At 41.6% G+C, this 17065-nt stretch overlaps 1 protein-coding gene across 2 annotated transcripts in view; it reads right to left on the reverse strand.

The window, feature by feature from the left end:
* The window catches only part of PKIA (cAMP-dependent protein kinase inhibitor alpha), a 45301-nt gene extending 29709 nt beyond the window's left edge, over positions 1-15592 (reverse strand). Inside the window, exon 1 of one of the 2 annotated variants that reach the window (XM_054057828.1) lies at positions 15067-15240. The gene's annotated coding sequence lies outside the window, so the exon portion shown is untranslated. Of the gene's footprint in view, positions 1-15066; positions 15241-15354 lie in introns of those variants that run through there. The other variant, XM_054057833.1, reaches the window with a different exon arrangement.
* Positions 15593-17065: the final 1473 nt, after the last annotated feature.

Below are 17065 nucleotides of genomic sequence, written 5' to 3' on the forward strand. Positions count from 1 at the left end.
CCCTCAAATCACACATACAACTAAATATTGGCAAGATGATTAGTTTGGTCTGCTTTACACTTGGTTTTCCCTGTCGTGTAATACAAGTAACTAAATATTGTCCTTTTAATCACACAAATGCACAGAGTTTATAAAATCAGATTTTAGCTCTCTACTTGCTAGAAGATAACAGCCCAAGTTTAGACTAACATTGATACTCCTTTGTATCCCAGTACAATTCAAAATGTTAACATTGCAGGCCAAAGCCATTAATATACAAAGGACTAATCTACCACACTTATCCATATCAGATGAGCATTCTAACACCTCACAAGGCAATCTGTCCTCTCAGCCTGTGGTCTCAGGCACAGACTACCTAGATATCTGTTCACAGGCCTAAAACTTAAGCAGACCACCTGCATTAACCAGGCAGTGAAAGATCCAACTGTGAGATCAAGACAGCATGTTTTAAATTACAGTCTGTGTAATTAGGCACACCAAAGGCCACCTTTTCTTCTGGAGAAAGACCAGTTAATTACTTTGCTGTCTGCCTTCTGCTGTCATTTCTTGTCCTGAAGGACAATCTGCCCTTTACCTCTTTCTTTTCTCCTGGCTCAGACTTCAGAGTCTATTTCCCCTTTGGAAAAGAGGACCAATTCCTTCCCTCCTCATATACCAATATTCAATTAGGAACATGCCCTTGAAATTTTTTTAAGCCCAAAGCAGTGCTATAGATTGAGTAACCATTAAGATTTGATTAATTAAGGTTGCAGAAAGTAGAAGTATAATCTGATACAAAATTAACGCAAAGCATTCTCAGGATACCAGCTTTAATTAACTTCACCGAATTTTTTTCACCAGTTGAATTCTCATCAGATTCTATTCATACAGTCAAAAAGATTTAATTTCTCAAGAGAAGATGAAGATTTGCATATTTAACTAAATTGGCAAGAACATACATTCATTGGCCTTGAGCCTGATGACAGCTGAAACATTACTATGTATTTTGCTACTAACACATACACATATTCTGTCTAATAAAGTGCACATCTTATGTACAAGCCGGGTAGCATACTACAGGAGGCAGAATGATATCCATTATAAAGTGGCACACAAGAGAGCCTTAGCAATAAGACTGGGCAAGCAGACATTGAAATAAGATCTTGTTTTAAAATCAGTTTTTGAAATAGAAAAATAAAATAGTAAGAAATTTCATCTGTCAATAGCATCTGGAAAAAATGACATCATAATGTATTTTAGCAATATGGTTTTCTTATTAGTATATTGCGGTTATGAACTTTTCCAAAGTCTTTGAGTTTGTTTTTAAACTATGAATTTGTAAAAGAAGTTGGGTAAAAAAACAATAGTTGGACGGCATGAAGCAATTACTGAGCTAAATGGTCTAGAGCACAGAGCTGACCTTCATATCTGTCCTTTGAGAAAAAAAACAAAAAGAAATGGGAGGGGTACAAAACCAGAGTGAGCTGGAACTGCTAGAAGCTGAAGACAAAGTATTCTACAAAGTCAACTACCATATGGAGTTCTAGCCACAGCACCAAAAAATAAGTAGTTTATAAATTAGGGTATCTTTTTGTTTTGTTTCATATTTCTAAATACATACTCAGAGATGCTTCAAAAGATCTTATTCATTATAACTGGTGACTTTTTTTCCATTTCTTCACCTTGTGTTTCCCACACCGTTTTCAATAATTAATTTGAAAGACCCAGTCAGCATCCTCTGACTGCAATTTGTACAAGAGGTTCTCGTCATGCTACTAGATAACACGCATATGGCACAGCTGGCAGTTTTCTGTTTTCACAGCAGTCAAGTCTTCATTATATCCACTACAAGAGAAGTAGGGAAAATAATGTGACATTAAGACCCACTCTTGATTTTTAAGCAACGTGCTGATGTCTGGAAGAATCTTATCCTGCTGTAGATGGAACAAAGAGTTCTAATGGAGAACAGCCTGTACCAAAGTTCAAAATGCAAAAAGACAAATAAAACAAAGTTCATATTGTCCAGTACAAACAAAGTAGAAATAATCAAGACACACAATGTAATCACAAGGAATTAATGAGGTGTAAAACATTTAAATGTGGCAAACAAAGTGATGAGTCATATGGAAGGTAACAGAAATGTCCGGTTTCACTGTTTCCATAGTTTTCCAGGAAGAAAGTGATCATTTTGGTGAATTTAATAAATAAATTTGCAATGAACACCAAGACAAATACATTACATACAAAACAGCCAGAACAACACTAGTCATACAAGTCTTTAAAATGGCCTGGGAGAACCCTTAATCTCTTGTCTGCCATCTCTGAATTCATCTAACAAACGTGTAATACATCTTACGAATTTTAGTATACTGTTGGCAAATTTTGCTATATTTGAACATCCTGACTATGAACACTTTTGAAAAAGTAAACTTAATTTGCATTTTTTTGGTTTAAAGTTTTTTTTTTGTGAGAGGCATTTTTCCTTCTGCTTCAGGTAGATGAGAAAGCACCAACTACATCCTCTTCCAAGCAATTGTGGAAATAGAAATTACTTGCAAAAAAGGAAATTTTCATCAGAAGGCTAGGGTTAAGCCATACTGTCCAAAAGATCCTGCTGGAGCTGCTCCAGCAAATAAAAGGGCTGGAGTATCGCTTAGTGCAGGGAGTATCGCTTAGTGCAGGGAGTATCGCTTAGTGCAGGGAGTAGACTGGCTTCTGTCATTTCGAGATGAGACAAACCTCCCCAAAAAAGCTTGCCTGTAGAAAAAGCTACAAAACATGCCAGTCAGTGAGACCAGAAAAAAGAGATTCTGGTTACATTAAAGTTGCATGTTTCACAAGTACTTTTCAGATTTGTCATGATTAAATGTCTGGATGAGACCCAGGCATTCCCATTCTCTGTATCACCATTCCAGTTTCCATGGAAAGGACACGTACTTATGCACAGTTCAAGTAGGTGCGCTGTGGATGATCCAAGTGCAGATGGTGAAGCACTCAGCTTGGCATTTTCAAGCTTATTCCTGTCTTGGCTTACTCCTCTTGTCTTGAGAAGCAAAAGGACTTTCTGAAGATGACAAAGGATCCTTGAGGAGTCACTGTCAGATACAGTTGTGTGCAGTTTTTCCAGGTGAAAATAAGTAATGACTACAAAAGCCAGAATGTGTTTTCATAGGCTCTACATGAAGCTCTTGAAGCAGTCAATAGATAGGGAAGGAGAGACACATAGAGAAAGTGACCTATGTTCTGCTTTGGTTAGGTTTTGACTTGCAAAACGCGTGAAGAAGACTTGAATTAAACTTATGAATAGTTAGCCCTTCCAGTTAAAAGGCAAGTCAGCATACTCCAAGGCCTTCAACACAATCTTCTTTATTTATAGAAGCATAAGGATACTTGACTTCATCTATGTCTTGCTCTCAGATGTCATCCATGTCACCTTAAATAACCAACAATTCTGGACAAATACGTCTAAAACAGCACTAAAGGGCAGGGGAGGAGAGAGCCTTTTCACAGACAGCTGATGATGGGAAGGTACATAACAGCCACCTCAATAATTTTTTTACTCTGTCCTTAATAGGCTTCTTTTCTATCTCTCTTTATCACTCATAAACTGAAGACCCCCGATTCAATGATCTTAGACACTGAAATGATTTGAAGAATCTTCTTACAAGTGGTGTTCCCCAGGGCTTGGTACTGGGTCCAGCCCTGTTCAATGTCTTTATCAATGACCTGGATGAAGGCATTGATCGCACCCTTAGCAAGTTTGCAGATGACACTAAGCTGGGTGGAAGCGTGGATCTGATAGAGGGTAGGGAGGCTCTGCAAAGGGATCTGAACAGGCTGGACTGATGGGCTGAGACCAATGGCATGAGGTTTAACAAGGCCAAATGCCGGGTCCTGCACTTGGGGCACAACAACCCTATGCAGTGCTACAGGCTACGAGAAGTCTGGCTAGAGAGCTGCCTAGAGGAGAAGGACCTGGGGGTCTTGGTTGACAGCCGACTGAACATGAGCCAGCAGTGTGCTCAGGTGGCCAAGAAGGCCAATGGCATCTTGACTTGGATCAGAAACGGCGTGACCAACTGGTCCAGGGAGGTGCTTCTCCCTCTGTACTCGGCACTGGTGAGACTGCACCTTGAATACTGCGTTCAGTTCCGGGCCCCTCACCACAAGAAGGATGTTGAGGCTCTGGAGTGTGTCCAGAGAAGAGCAACGAAGCTGGTGAGGGGGCTGGAGAACAAGTCTTAGGAGGAGCGGATGAGAGAGCTGGGGTTGTTTAGCCTGGAGAAGAGGAGGCTGAAGGGAGACCTCATTGCTCTCTACAACTACCTGAAAGGAGGTTGTAGAGAGGAGGGAGCTGGCCTCTTCTCCCAAGTGACAGAGGACAGGGCAAGGGGGAATGGCCTGAAGGTCTGCCAAGGGAGGTTCAGGCTGGACATTAGGAAAAAATTTTTCACAGAAAGGGTCATTGGGCACAGGAACAGGCTGCCCAGGGAGATGGTTGAATCACCTTCCCTGGAGGTGTTTAAGGGACGGGTGGATGAGGTGCTGAGGGGCATGGTTTAGGGAGTGTTAGGAATGGTTGGACGTGATGATCCAGTGGGTCCCTTCCAACCTAGTGATTCTATGATTCTGATTCTCTTCTGAATCCTATTTTACATGTTAACTTCTCACAATTAATGCCTCTCTATCTCTTTAGCTTGCATTTAGCTTTAAAAGGCTGCAACCCTTATGCTTTGCTATTTAATCCTACTGAATCCTTTGATGCTTCCCTGAATACTTTTTCATTTAGTGATATACCAGCTGAGTTGAATAGAAACAGCCTCCATGCCAAGTGTAAGATTTTAGCTTTAAATGAGCTGGCTAGTTGGATAGAAAAGTAGGAACCTAAAACCAAACCAATGCACAACAGAAACCCAACACAGAAGACTTAGTCTATAAGAAGTTTTTTATGCCCAAACTATACAATAGAAACACCTGACTACCATCCAAATACAGACATATGCAGAAAAGAAAAAAAGAAGAGGAAAAGTTCAGAGATCACAGCTACCTTTACTTTTAGTCAAGTTTTGCCATTACTAATCTTTATAAGAGGAACTACTTCTTTCCTCACATTTGTCTCACACTCTTTAGTTCCATAGAGAAGGCTCTTTGTGTGGAGGAGAGAAAAATCTCACCCACTGGACAAACAACTGACATATCATACATGTATACAAATAAGTTGTTCTGTATTTGACTTATCCAGGAAGACTCAGTAGACTCACCCTCCCATTCTTCTGGTTACAGTCAACTCCTATTATGTTATCTTTTCCAACCTGTCCACATCTATGTCCATACTTACACAAGAATCTCAGAAGAGAGACAGCCCTTGGTGAAAAGAAAAGCCTAGTATTTTGGACATTATTATCTGAACGTTAACCGCTTTTATAAATTATCACTACATAAGGAGAACCAACAAAACTGAGGTGTTAAACTGACTTCTCTTGGATTTTCACATCATACTTAAACACAAAATAAACACATGAAGAGATTAAAACCACTGACAGCCTCTACAACTACTACTATGAAAGCCATGATACTCTAAATTGTATCTCTGCCTTCCTTGACACCTTCAAACATGCTCAGAGAACAGATAATTTAGAACACTTCACTGGAATTACTGTTCTCTGAGCAGAACAGGAATATTTCAGGAGGGGGATGGGAAGCTGTAATTTTCACAACAAAGCAAACAGCAGATATGATTAAGTAAGTGCTCAAGAAGAGCGTCACAGAAGGAACACAGGTTGAAAGACAGATTTCACAGGTTGCATAGAAAGTGTGGTTCCACTGTTCTTTTCAGTTTGAGCAGAGAAGAGCCAGACAAATTAGCTGAAAATCTGGCCTGCCTCAACAGCAACCACATCAATGCAAAGTCAGGTAAACTAAAAGGCTTCTAACAGGAGAAATTATTTTCTAAACAAGATTCAAATTACCCACTGGGAAATGGCACCTAACCCACACCAATTCCCAGATCAAGTTTTGGAGAAGAACAAGTTGACGCAAGCCAGAACTGTACAGAAATAGTTGGCAACAGTTTAACAGCCATATATGAAACTATTCTAGTGCTCAGCAGTATTCACTAAGTTTAAATAAAGTATTGTTTAACTTAAAGCAAAGACTGTAACTCTGATCCTGCTGATACTCATTCTATAAAAAAAAAAAAACAAAAAAAACCTTTAAAACCCCCATAGTTGCCACCAAAATTCATAGAAGAATAGAATTATGAAAGAAGATGCTTAAGCACAGCCCGAAGAGGAGAGTGTAATGAATCACTACTAAGCACAGACACAGAGGCAACCGCTTCTCTCACGAGGCGCTGGAGAGAAGAGCCTACTTGCCAAAAGCATCCCTCAGCACAAAAATGAGGTGCTCAGGTGTGGCCTAAGGCTTAAAGAACGCACAACATTCAGTAATCTGCTCAGATCACACAGCCCAGAAAGAAAGGAAACTTGGAATGCAGTAGGAAATCGGTGCAACACATCACCAAAGGAAGAGAGGCAGTCATTTGGATCCTGACCCCAGAACAGCGCTAAAATGTTCTTCCTTCTAGAATTCTGCCTTGTAGTTTGCTTGTCTGAATTTGATCTCAGATTGCAATCTGTTAGTCTGCAAATACATGTATGGGAGAGTAGTTAAGAACACATATTTATAAAATACCATGCTACTGAGAGAGACTATAAACTCAAACATTTTACTTACTGACAAAATATACTTGCAAAACTTGCAAAAGAAGAACCAGCGCCAGGCTTAGCCAGACTGAAAGGGCTAGGGAAGGACAGAAGTATAGAAATACTAACAAAGAGCAGACTGGGGGAATCTAGTAAACTTACACATAATACATTTGCATAGTGTGTAGTCCCACTAGAAACACTGCTTCAGAAGCAGATCTGCAGTCTGTAATGGATGAATGGCCTTTGAAAATTGCTTCCAAGAGGCACAAAAGTGATAGGAAAGAAAATTTTCTGCTTGGAAGGAAATAGCATGGTTCAGTGTGCTGCAGCTCTCATTAAAAATAAGTACCTTTTTCTGGAGATTAGCATAAATAAACTCGCTGATCTGCAGTCTTATCAGGTATACAACTGTGGGAAAAACAATGTTTAAGTAACAGCTTTCATCCCTTACTTGAAAACGCTGTCAATAAAAATGGAAGTGCTGTAAATTGCTTTGAGGTCTTCCATGATGAAAGGTGCTACACAAACAATAGATTTTCCCAGTATTTGAGAAAAAGAGGGTAACAGAAATCCTTCTTGCTCTTTGGTCTGTACAGCAAGTGCATAAACATGCAAAGTTGTTCTGTAAAACATCTGCATACAATTCCTTCCTTATGTGCTAATGAAAACATTCCCCATTATTAGTTTTCTATATACTAAAAGCCTATTGTTACATGAACACATAATTGATACTAAAGCATCGGTGAGGAAGCAAAGTTACACGTTTAAATTTCTTACACGGTATCTGTGTTTCTCTGTCTGCATGGCTATCATATTCATCTTCTATAAATACCCATTCAAACTTTATTTGTTCTGGAGATGCTCTGTGCATGTGTTGGGGATGGGTGAAGGCTTTGCACCTGTTTTTCACCATTTACAAGTGGTTTTGCTTTCATTAAATTCAAGAAAATATTGCCATTGCCCCAGTCAGGCCCTACTAGTACCACATAGATACAAAAATATACTCTTAAAGGGCACGTAGCAGTGGTGGCATTATTTATGCACATTGTCGCTCAGAGTGAATGACATTAGCATTATACAATTCTTTACTATCTTAAAATGTTATAGCTGTCATTCAACAGATGAACACCTGAACTCCCTGCAGGCAAATAAACACATTAAAACAAAAAAAAAAAAGTGGGTTCAAAAAGGCCTCTAGTTATTCAGGATAACTTAGAGGTCTCCCTATTCAGAATAAATATTCTGCTTGGAAAAAGGTTTTGGCATTTGTCTAAGAACTGAATGTAAACACTAGTAGCCTGTATAAAACAAATATAAGACAAAATGGGCTTACTTCACAGACAAAAAGCTGTGGTTTCCTTAGGCTTTTAAAGCGTACTGAAAACAATTTTGATAAGCTGTCTCTTTCTCAAGTTATACAGCTTCTATATTCATATATATTCCATTCATATCTCTCATCATGCTTTGACTCCATGAGTCCTTACAAATAACAGTTACTTAAGATGCAGCAGTCTATTTTTAGTTTGTTTTGTTTTTTTTAATAAAGTGTTTCACATTATGCCCGCCTTTTAGCATCTGAAATTTTTCCACATGCTCCAATTACTATATGCATTAACGAATCCTGTTCTCTTATTTTCTGCTTGCCATGTCTGAGCTTACAAACAACAGCCCAAATCAGTAAAGCTGCCATTATCCCACTACTTTAAAACAAGAGTAATACAAAACAAAGGGGGTTTATTACTGAATCTCTTTTGCTCTACAAGGCTTTATGCTACAATTTAATTTTTCTTACATTTAAAATACATATTTTTTGGTATCCAGCTGCTGGTATTTCAGTCTTCTGTTAATAGTACCAGTTCCTTCCAGTCATCCAAACATATTATTGCACTGATCCTACAAGGAAAATGAACCTAACAGGGACACCAGAGATCAGCTCAAATGAAATGTAAACTGGAAAAAAATAGGCATAGTAAAAAAAAAAAATTGGGAAAGAAATGGAACAGTAATAGAAATTATGATGCTACTAAGTGAAGTTTCTAAGTTCCGACCACTGCATATTAGAAAAAAAATTTGCAGGAGGTATATAAAAAAGTTACAAAGAATCAATCAGATATGGATCAGCATCTATATAAGCAGGAGGAGAAAACAGATCAACACAACTCTGTTCTTAAGGAAAAAGAAAATGTGATAGGCATGTGAAATCATGACTCATAAGAAATTGAAAAGGAAACAAATTGTTTAACATTTTGCACATCATGACAATTAAAAGCTCCCTAATTAAATCATTAGGCAACAAATTTTAAGGCAAATCAAAAAGATTTACTTTCTTCAACTCTGCCTGCACTGAATCATATAATTGCCAAAGGATCCTGTGGAGACTGAGAATATGAAACAGATCAACCAAACACCATTCAGTGAGGACACAATGCACCCTGGGATTAAATGTAGTAGTGCAAACATTACTTTATACTCACAGAACTCCTAATCAATGTGAGCATCAAATATTGGGAGACTGTATCAAAACATGATTATTCCATTTAATTTATGCATTACTTCTCTAAGCACTCTTTACTGGAATTTTGCCAGTGATCTTATTTTAATAGCAGATTTATAATCTTATAGGCTATGTCTATGATGTTATTCCACACAGATCTTCTGAATAAGAAGAGGCTTTTGTCCATCCTATACTGTTTGAACAAGCATTTGACAACCACTGTTCTAGAGTGAACAATTATTTTTTACTTTACTAGCTACAGCTAAGTTCAACCAATGAATGTCATTTGTCATGCACCACAGGAATACGTATTTAATTATAAAAAAAGATCACCCCTCATAGTTCCTTTTTGTGAAATTTCACTAGCAACATGCAGATATCAAGAACCTTCTGTGCTTCAAGCAAGCATTTTGGGAAGTTTGAAAGTAGCAGAGTCTGTTTATCCCAACTGCCCTTTTTAAATTTATATCTCAGTGAAGTGAGCATGATAGTGAACTGTCACTTAACATCAAGAATTTTTCTTGATCCGCTTGTGGATAGGTGTTTACGAAGTAAAAACATATTTTTAATTTCTACTTTAAACAAATCTGATAAAAAAATACAATCATGGATAAATCTAGAGTGACAGACCAGAAATACCAGGCAGAACTTTAGAAATTCTTTGAAAGCAAATTGAGAATCCAAGGCACTCATTAGACTAGACAAAAAATCCAGGGAAATGATGGAAGATTTGTTTACCTAAATTTAGTTTAGTCAGTTGAGAACTGAATTTTCCTTGAGAAACACATATTAGAAGACAGTCTTGATCAAAGCTCAAGTTCTGCTATTTTATTTATTATCCCTTTCTTTGAAGTGTGAAGACTGCTTTCAAGCCGTGGACTGAAGAAGTTCACGTCAGCTGAGCTCAAGACTTCTGAGTGCAGAGAATCTGTGCACTCTTTTTGCAGATCTTCAAGTACATCAGCTACCCAAACTCATGTTCACAGAACACCTTGTGGTGTACAGGCTCCACTGACAGCTTTCTCATTAAGCATCGCAGCTTTGACTCTCCTATGAGGTTTACCTCTCTCCTGCCTACGAACAGTCAACAACTTAAGTAGAGATGCTGAACAGGAACCAAGTTAATGCTGCTGCTGAAATAATAATAGCCTTTACCAATATGATCCACAGTATTTTAAGTGAGGTTTAACATGTACTATAAACAGTATCATGGAAGGACCATTAATAAGCATCTGTGCTATTTTAAAACAACAGGTGGTGAGATCGTTTCACCACAGTTATGTGCTCACCATATGTGTAAGTGGAAATTCTGTAGGAGGTAGAAGGCAAATGAGTGAATAGTTAGCAAATATATATATTATATAATATATATAATTATATAGATATATTAAAATGCATATAATCTTGTTAAAGCTGCAACACATTTTACAGGCTAACTGACAACTGGCAAGATAACTTTGATAGACCCTTGGGTCCTTGGAATAGTTGCTAGAACAAAGATATGACAAAAAGAGCAGTCAAACTAAGAGAAACTAAAATTGTGTTGGAGTTAGACCTATTTGCCTATCATATCTGATGAATCACTGGAACATTAGTGCAGAAAGCGATGCATAACTGTGCAAAGACTAGCCAATTGCTTTGAAGTACTTCTGAACAGAGGGCAGGTTAAATTGCTCATGAGTCCTATAAACCCAAAGAACAGCAATGCAGCCAATTTTTAAATTAATTTTAATAAAGGTTAGAAAACAAAACAAATGCTACTAGAGAGAACTACACCCTAGCGGGCATGGAAATTCTTCCACTGGAGCTCTTTTGCAGAGTTCACGTTTTATACTTGGGTCACTCAGGGAAGAAGGGCAGAGATACCCTGGAATCATTTTACCACTGCAGAAATGTGACCAGCTCAGAAACCCCATGTATCTTCAGTATGTTATGGAAGGACAAAAAAAAAAACAACCCAAAACCAAAAAAACATTGTATCTTACTGATTCTACTGTAAGAATAAAAGGAAAAAAAAAATAAACTATTTGATCTGGCATTTGGCTGACAACTCTCCTAAGAAAGAATTCATTTTGTGTTATTTTTCTCCTCTGATATGTTTATATTTATAGACAGGGATAAATACTGAAAGCATACAGATCTTGTACAATCAGATGCTTTATTTTATAGTGGTGTTTTAATAGAGTGATTTTGTAAGAGTATACAGTATGAAGACTTTCTCGAAACTGGCCTCTCAATGCTTCATTAAACTAATACATAAAAATGGATTAGCGTTTGTGTTGCTGTCACAAACAGTCCTCTTCAAGAGGAAGGCTTAAATCAGCTTGCTTTTGTGAGAGGCATGCATAACTCTGTACTTCTATCTCCATATTCTGGATATTACGCCCAGGGGCTCATTACCTTGGTTGTGAAGTGCTGACTTACTTCATTAGGTGAAATTCATGAAAAAAAGAGTAGTTAATAATGCCTGTCTTGTTCCCACCACTGACATACTCTAAATGTATAAGGCTCTTAGTCCTTCTCAACAATTGCTACCTCTGCATTTACTCCCTGGGCACTCAAGTAAAGATATTCTACTGACAATCATAGAAGAGTCCAATATGAAATCCATTCACATAGTAGGAGACAAAGTTTAAGTTTATGCCTGGCATTTATTTCTCACACGGAAATTTTTTCTCACCTAGAAATGTTAGCTAATGCGCATATATGGCATGCATTTGGAAAGTGTCAAAACATTTGTTTGTTAGAAGAAAGAAAATGGTACCACTACTGATAAAATACTCTTGATTGTTTGCACATGCTGAAGTACACAGCCTTACGTTCACTGTGTAATATGTGTTCATTCACACCCTGCTCGAGCTTTCCTTTAAGGAATTTTGAATTTGGGGAAAATAATCCAAATCAAAGCCCAGTAACAACATAACTGAAAAATTACATGCTTGTTCTGGAATGTAGTTATTTCAGTTAGTTCAAACAACACTTAAGAAACATCAACTTTAAACATTCTCATAATAAGAGAATACATTTTAACTTAACTGTTTCATTTCACCCCTTGGAAGGGACTGCAAGAGAAATCAAACCTCTACAACTTCAACTGATCTCAAGGTTACTAGTTTTCCAATTTGTTCTCCTAAGGAAGCAAGCCTTATGCAAACATACCCATCCGGCCCCCACTCATAAATTTGGTTAAACGAACGTGCCGGTTCAAGGGCTGACTGTGGCCTAGAAATCTCAGAGATAATTAAGCTCTTACAAATTTGAAAAACTAACCCAGATGAGGCGTTCCAAAGCAGCAGAGCTCTGAGGAAAAGACAGCTAAATGTCAGCTGCTACCCAGTCTGTCTGGCACCAACCAGCTGGCCAACTAGTCTGTTCTTCCAGTCAGTGGGACTGATGCCCCAGACTAACCCAAATGCCTTTCTTTCCCTGGCACAGGTATGGAAGTTACTGTAAGAGAAGGATGAAGAGGAGTTCAGGCAGAGGAGTCTGTAGGAAGTGGATTTACATCAGTTATACCATTTAACTAAATTCACACTGATAATTAGATATACTTCTTTTCCGTGGATTTGTGCACGTGCACTCTTGCATTTTGCACGATTATACCACCTGTCTTTGGAGTACACATAAGATAAAAACAAAAGCAATTCATGTTTTCAGTGTCAAACCAACCAGATGCACATTCACATCTGCCATGACTCTTGGTCAAATACTCCTTCATCTCTGCCACCACAGTTTCAATATTTGTTAACAAGCGGTCTTTTGAAATATTATTCAGGTTTGCCTGGAGGCATAAAGAGCAAAACTTACTGTGCTAGCATTGTGTCAACATTAGCGAAAACTCATACTACCCTGTACTTACAACAACATTACTCATACGAGCCTCAGTGAAAAAAAATTATCTTATATAGAATGGCTGGACTAACATGAGAAACATCTGAACTTAGCAATAGCTTGTTTTTACAGCAAATGGTAATTAGAGGAGAAATCAGCAAATGACCACAACATTCATGCCCTGAGACAGCCAGCTGCGCTCTCTTCTAGAGAGTAAAAAACAGTAGAGATGTTGTAACTCAGACTCCCAAGTGTTCTACAGGAAAAAGTAAACGTATTTAAACCGTTTCCCAAAAATAACGACACCAGACCCACCAACTACCTGTTACCGCCCTAAGCATTACTTCTGTCACTGCAGCATCACGACCAGAGGCTTCAACCACAACTGGAGATCAAACAACTGTGTGAGCTGCTCTATGGACACGTAGGATAACAGTATCCTTTAAGATGAACATACAAGTAGACAGACATTGAATAAAATAACCTTCAGCTTCCAATATCCTGGTTCCTTCTCTCATTAAGAACAAATTAATACCCTATAATTTTCATCCCAGAGGCACAATCATTGTTTCCGCTCTCAAATCAAACCACGGAGTTATTAACCATTACTGTATGCTGATAGTGCTCATTCTGATGATCTGCCTCTGCATGCCAACCCTATTCTCCTGCATTGACATGCCTGCTTTAGAGCAACCTTATTTGGAGCAGAAGAAAGTAAAAACAAAGCCTCAAATCACCAACATGTCAGATAAAGGCATAGGCCAAGCATATTTTTCCCTTCTACTCAATTCTAAGAGACTGTTCATCTAATGTTAACAGCTGCGTACGTACCCCAAACAGCGTGCAATGTCAACGGCCAAGCTACAATGCTGCACATAGTTTTTCTTCCACAGAAGATGCGTAAGAAGTGACAGAAGAGCAACTTGACAATTCTTCCATTTAGCAAAAAGGGGCATTTGAATTTTGCCGCTATTTTGTTTGTTCCAAGGCCAGGTTGGACGGGGCCTTGGGCAGCCTGATCCAGTGGGAGGTGTCCCTGCCCTTTCCAACCAGGGGGGTTGGAAACAGATGATCTTTAAGGTCCCTCTACCCAAACAATTCTATGATAAAAATGTTAAAAGGAACAAACCACAGAAAGAAGGCCTCGAAGAAGCCAACAGAATCCATTTCGGTATAAGGGCTGGTTCTCCAACTCCTACGCCCCCTTTACCTTCCCAAGTGACTTCCAAATCTAGGGATGTAAGTGGGGTGATACCCTTTTTGTTTCCATTGCCCTGGATCCCTTCTGCCTCAAGATGTCTTCCCCACTGCCGGTGGGACGGCGCGGGGCCGCAGGGAGCGGGCGGGATGCGGGCTTGCGGGGCTGTGGGTGGGATGTGGGGTTATGGGGAGCAGAATCGTGGGGTTGCGGGGCATGGGGGGCTTCCAGGGATGCAGGGTTTGCAGGGCATGCGGGGTTGCAGAGAACAGAGCTGTGGGGAGAAAGGTTGTGAGGCTGCGCGGCTTGCGGGACTGCGGGGCTGCAGGGCTTGTGGGGATGTGGGGTCGCGAGGATGCGGGGTTGCGAGGATGCGGGGTTGCGAGGATGCGGGATGCCAGGTTGCTGGGTTGCGGAATGCCGGGTTGCTGGGTTGCGGGATGCCGGGTTGCTGGGTTGCGGGATGCCGGGTTGTGGGATGCGGGATGCCGGGTTGTGGGATGCGGGATGCCGGGTTGCTGGGTTGCGGGATGCCGGGTTGTGGGATGCGGACTTGCGGGGTTGCGGAGAGCGGCCCTGTACCTGTCGCAGCGCTCCCCGCTCCTCCCCCCTTTCCCTCCCGGCCAAGGGAATCTCCCTTTTGACAAGGGCACAGAAAAGCCGCCCGGGATGGCGCCGAGCCACCGCACATCCCGGCAACGAGAGATAACGCGCAACGCTCCGAAAGGGGCAGCCTTTCCTTTTTTGCAGGAAAACCACGAGAAGAGGAGGGCGGGCAGGCAGCGACGCGTCGAGGCTCCCGCAGCTCCCGGCCTTCCCGGAGCTTGGAGCGACCCCCCCCCCCCCCCCCCACTCACCTTCCCAAGCGACCGGCTCAGCGCATCCTCCTCCCTCCCCGCCGCTCGTAGCGCGGAGCCCCCGGCGCAGCGCGCTGCCCTCCCCCGAGCCGCCGGCGTTGCCTCTTCACCCCCACATCCCGGCGGCGGCAGCTGCTGCTCCGAAATTCACGGCGCTCCGGCGGCATGAAGTCATCCTCCCCGCCCCCTCCCCGGGCCGCCGCGCTCCGCTCCCGACGCGGAGAGGAGGGGGGAGGCACCTCTTCCTCCTCCTCCGCAGCCCCCGCACCGAGGCCGCCCCGGCCGTACCGGGCTGAGCCGGCTCCTGCAGCGCTGCGACGACGGAGCCCGAGGACAGCCTCCCCGCTTTGTGTGTCTCTCTGTTTTGGAAGGAAAATCCGCTGTAATCCCTCGTGCTGGCGTGTGGGCGCCCCGCTCGCCTCCTTCCCCGCCGGGCTCGGGGCGCGCAAGCGCTGCGCTGGCTCGTCCCGGGAATAGGCAGCTGTTCCTTCGGCTCCTGCTCCGGGAGGGGAGAGGAAAGGCACTGCCTTCAAGGTCACCGGGACGCGCTTCTCCCTCGCCAAGGGCGTCCTGATATTTTTAAGATCCACCAGTAGGCAGCACGGCTATTTTTGTTACAGAGTGCAGTGTGTGTGTGCGGGGAACCTGACGGGCTCGTGAAGAAGGCTGGATTCGTGTCACAGATTACAATCATAGCATCATCAGGTTGGAAAAGACTGTGAAGATCATCGAGTCTAGCCATTTCTATCTGCCACTAAACCATATTCCTCATCTACCCATCCTTTAAACACCTTCAGGAATGGTGACTCAACCACCTCCCTGGGCAGCCTGTTCAAGCGCCCAATGACCCTTTTGGTGAAAAATCTTTTCCCAGTGTCCAATCTGAACCTCCCCTGATGCAGCTTGATGCCGTTCCCCCTTGTCCTGTCACCTGCCACTTGGGAGAAGAGGCCAGTATCCACCTCTCTACAACCTCCTTTCAGGTAGTTGTAGACAGTGATAAGGTCACCCCTCAGCCTCCTCTTCTCCAGGCTAAACAACCCCAGTTCCCTCAGCCATTGTTGTTCTCCAGACCCTTCACCAGCTTTGTTGCTCTTCTCTGGATGCGCTCCAGAAACTTAACATCCTTCTTGTAGTGAGGGGCCTAAAACCAAACACAGTATTCAAGGTTCAGCCTCACCAATGCCAAGTACAGAGGCAGAATCACCTCCTGGATCTGCTGGCCACACTGTTTCTAATACAAGCCAAAATGCCTGTATCAGAAAGATTCCCCCAAACCCATGCCATGTGCAGGGCAAGCATGGCTAGGTTGCTGAATAAAGAACGCCGGCCTGTCTGGTTCAGATAAATACAAGTGTCACCAAATTATTGTGGTCTGAGGGCTATTCGTATTTCACGAGCAAAGCAGGGTTGTGTCTGGTCGAGAAAAGTTCTGCTGGATGGGCTCTCAGGGAAACACAAATGTTGTGAGCATGGGTGTTTCCAAGCCACTGTGCCAGCTCTGTTGACCTGGTAGCCAAGTGGCGCCTCAGCAAGGTTTTAGAGTAGATCCCAGTTGGCAATGCTGGTGCTGAGGTCTGAAACAGGAGGAAAGCTGCTTCAGTGGACTGGGTATTATAGCTTGCAAGGTTGTCTGTAGTGGTAGGGGAGTGCAGAAAAGGGGAGAAGACTCTCATTAAGGGTAAGGATTTTAGTCTGTTTCTCAGAAGAAATATAAAACTCTGAGCATGACTTCCCCATTGGAAATTCATTGTGTTTATTTTTATAGCGGTTATGTTAAGGCTTTCAACTGTGCCAGTGTCTGACTTGATTCCCTGTACCTGTGCAGTCCTACAGCTACAGAAATTTTGGGTTGCTCTTGTTTACTCCCTGCCTTAAACCTCTTCTGCTGATTGACATTGCAGACCTGAATGTGCAGCACTGGCAGCATTTCAACAGTGATATTTAATCTCTGTTTACTGTCTGTTAGGTGAGGTGATTAAAGGCTCATCTCCACATA

The sequence above is a fragment of the Cuculus canorus genome, chromosome 2 (genome assembly GCF_017976375.1).
Source record: "Cuculus canorus isolate bCucCan1 chromosome 2, bCucCan1.pri, whole genome shotgun sequence".
Taxonomy (NCBI): Eukaryota; Metazoa; Chordata; class Aves; order Cuculiformes; family Cuculidae; genus Cuculus; species Cuculus canorus.